We start from the raw sequence: 4209 nt of genomic DNA on the forward strand, positions 1-4209 counted from the left end.
AACTGCAATTCAAGATGAGATTTGGGTGGGGACACTAAGCCTAACCACTATTCCTCCCCTGTCCCCTCTCAAATCTCGTGCTCAAAATTCAAAACAGTCATGCCCTTTCAACAGTCCCCCAAATGTCTTAACTCATTCCAGCATTAACTCAAAAGACCAAGTTCAAAGTCTCATCTGAGACAAGGCAAGTTCCTTCCGCCTATGAGCCTGTAAAATCAAAAGCAAGTTAGTTACTTCCTAATACAATGGTATTACAGGCATCAGGTAAATACAACCATTCCAAATAGGAGAAATTGGCAAAAAGCAAAGGGCTACAGGGCCCATGCAAGTATGAAATCCAATAGGGTAGTCATTAAAGTTCCAAAATTATCTGCTTTGACTCCATGTCTCACATCCAGGTCATGCTGATACAAGAGGTGGGCACCCACAGCTTTGGGAAGTTCCACCCCATGACTTTCCTGGGCATAGCCCTCCTTCTGGCTGCTTACATGGGCTGGCATTGAGTGTCTGTGGCTTTTCCAGGCACACGTATAAGCGGTCAGTGAATTTACCATTCTGGGGTTGGAAGGACAACAGGCCTTTTCTCGTGACTCCACCAGGCAGTGCCCCAGTGGCACCTCTGTATGGGGGCTCCAATCCCATATTTCTCTTCTGCAGTGCCCTAGGAGAGTTTCTTCATGAAGGCTCTACTCCTGTAGCAAATTTCTGCCTGGTCATCCAGGCATTTCCATACATCCTCTGAAATCTAGGTGGAGGTTCCTAAGCCTCAATTCTTCACTTATGTGTGCCCACAGGCCCAACACCACATGTAAGCCACAAAGGCTTGGGGCTTGCACCCACTGAAGCAATGGCCTGAGCTATACATTGGACCCTTTTAGCCATGACTGGAGCTGAAGCAGCTGGAATGCAGGGTACCATGTCCTGAGTCTGCATAGAGCAGGCGTCCCTGGACCCAGCCCAGGAAACCATTTTTCCTTCCTAGGCCTCCAGGCCTGTGATGAGAAGAGCTACTCTGAGAGTCTCTAACATACCCTGGAGACATTTTCTCTATTGTCTTGGTGATTAACATTTGGTTTCTTTTTACTTCTGCAAATTTCTGCAGCTGGCTGGAATTCTCCCCAGAAAATGGGTTTTTCTTTTCTATGGCATTGTCAGGCTGCAAATTTTCCAAACTTAAATGCTCTTCTTCCTCTTGAACACTTTCCTGCTTAGAAATTTCTTCTGCCACATACTCTAAATAATCTCTCTCAAGTTCAAGGTTCCCCAGGTCTCTAGGGCAGGGGCAAAATGCCACCAGTGTTTTGCATAGCAAGGGTGACCTTTACTCCTGTTCCCAATAAGTCCCTCATCTCCATCTGAGACCACCTCAGCCTGGACTTTATTGTTCATATCACTATCAGCATTTTAGTCAAGCCATTAAAGAAGTCTCTCGGAAGTTCCAAACTTTTCCACATCTTCTGTCTTCTGAGCCCTCCAAGTCTCTAGGAAGATTCAAACTTTTCTACATTTTTCTGTCTTCTTCTGAGCCCCCCAAACTGTTCCAACCTCTGCCTGTTACCCAGTTCCAAAGTTGCTTCCACATTTCTGGGTATCTTTACAACACCACCCCACTCTCTGTGGTACCAATTTACTGTATTAGTCCATTCTCATGCTGCTATAAAGAACATATCTGAGACTGGGTAATTTATAAAGGAAAGATGTTTAATTAACTCACCGTTAGCATAGCTGGGGAGGCCTCCAGAAACTTACAATCATGGCAGTTGGGGAAGCAAAGATGTCCTTCTACACAAGGCAGCAGAAGAGGGAAGAATGAGTGCCCAGCAAAAGGGGAAACCTTTAAAAGGGTTTTACACAAGAACATGTTGGAGGAACCACCCCATGATTCAATTATTTCCACCTGGTCCCTCCCACAACACATGGGAATTATGGGAACCACAATTCAGGATGAGATTTGAGTGAGGGCACAGCCAAACCATATCAATTGTTTATACTAGAAATTATAGTAGAAATTAGGCTGTATAGTTTGGATATTTGTCCTCTCCCATATCTAATGTTGAAATGTCATCCCCAATGTTGGAGGTGGGGCCTGGTTGGTCACGGGGGTGGATCCCTCATGGCTTGGTGCTGTCCTCAAGTTAGTGAATGAGGTCTCATGAGATCTGGTTGTTTAAAAGTGTGGCACTTACCCTCTCTGTCTCACTGCTGCTACTTCCATGTGAGATGTCAGCAGCTTCCTCTTCACCTCTGCCATGACTGTAAACTCCCTGAGGCTTCACCAGAAACAGATGCCAGCACCATTCTTTCTATACAGACTGCAGAACCATGAGCCAATTAAAGCTCTTTATAATTTACCCACTCAGGTATTTTTTATAGTAATGCAACAATGGCCTAACACAAACTGTCAGGCACACTGGAGAAGATAGACATAAAAATGATAGAAATAATGTGGTAGTTAATAATAATATCAGGAAGCATCAAGGGGTTCAGCATAGCAGCCTTGTGCAAAAACAGATTAGTATTGTAAAGAGGACTAGGTTGTGATGTAGAAATCATGCAAACTTCTGTTAAGTGCAATTTTGCTAAGACTAATAAAAATATATGTACTTTAGGTTGTGCTATTGTTAGTCTTCCTCATAAAAGGCTGGAGAATTCTCACTTTCAATTCATATCATTTTACAAAAAGATTTCTGCTATTTACAAATTGAGCAACTTGCTATGGCTAAAAGTCAGGTTCATTTTTATAGCAATTTGCTTATTTTAACATTTACTGATTTCTTACATGCATGCAGGGATAAGCTATTTTTCCTTGGAATCTTATCATATATGAAAATAATAATGTAGTATCCATGTTATTTTATATTTTACCTTAGAGAAGACATTACCAGAGCAACCTGGAGGTGATTAGAGTTGATGTTATTTCAGTTGATTCAAAGAGAGAACGTATAGAATATCTTTAAATTTTCAAGTTTCCTTCCTCACTTATATCAATCAAAGTGAACCCAGTGATAACCCTTTCCTTTTTAAATATTTATATTTCACTTCTAAAGTATCCCAAAGAACAGAGCAAGTTACATGCAAAGTTCAGCATCAGCAGTCTGAAAATACCCAAAAGAGCCTCATTGTCTGCACAGCATGGAGACTTCCCCTGACCTAAATGGATCAAGAAAAATCAAAACTGCAAATATTTTTTCAGAGCCAACTATGTACTGGATTTTGCTAAGAAATTTGGTAATTAAAAATGTTCTTTAAGCTATAGCCTTTACTTTCAAAGAGCCTGCAATCTAAATACAATCAAAGTTTGCTGAAGTGTACACTGACACACATAACACTACTTGTTTTTCTTTTTAAATTTAGTTACGTGACACTGACCTCTTCTGGTTTTACCATGAAAAAGGACCTCCTTGCTGCCTCTTCATGGTGTAGCTTCTCAAAGACTGGTACTCTCTCTTTCCTGTCTTTCATTCTCCCTTGGTAATGTTTGAGTGTCGCTATGGTAAGTCTGTGTGTATGAGTGTTAAATGTTAAGTTCAAATCCAGACCTGTCTGTGAACTTCATTCCTAAATGTCTGAGAGCCTCGTAGACATCACCACACAGGTATCTCATTGGCTTACCACCACCAGTTTATATAAAATGACTTTTTCTCTGCTGTACCTAATGAAATTGTCCTCAACTTTCCCATGTCTGACAATGTTTTCAACTTCTTTCAACCTCTTTAGCTCCATCCTTGATTTTCCCTTTGATTTATCCCTTGACCTCTTCCTCAGATAAAATATAGAATGTACTTTCTATGTGCTTTATTCTCTACTTTCTACCATAGCGCCCTAACGAAATCAGGTTATCTTTTACTCAAAGTATCATTCTAGCCTCCCATCTGATCCCTCTGTCGTTGCTTCTCAGATATTTTCATGGCTCTCTATTTTCTACTTATTTGTTAGTAATTAAATTTAGCTGCTACAACCTAAAGAACAGTGTCTTAAACAAGATAAAAAGGTATTTCCTTGTCTCATAAGTCTGGAGGTAGGCAGTTTACAAGGAGAGCAGTGGTTCCATGATGTCGTCACTGATCCAATCTCCTTTACTCCTCCTGCACCACTAACCTTAGAGCATGATTTTCATCCTCCTGGCAGCAAGATGGTGGCTATAGCTCTAGACATTATATTTGATTTCCAAGAAGAAAGAAGGGGAAGTGGGAGAAGATAAACAGCAAT

The sequence above is a fragment of the Mandrillus leucophaeus genome, unplaced genomic scaffold, assembly GCF_000951045.1.
Source record: "Mandrillus leucophaeus isolate KB7577 unplaced genomic scaffold, Mleu.le_1.0 Scaffold1041, whole genome shotgun sequence".
Taxonomy (NCBI): Eukaryota; Metazoa; Chordata; class Mammalia; order Primates; family Cercopithecidae; genus Mandrillus; species Mandrillus leucophaeus.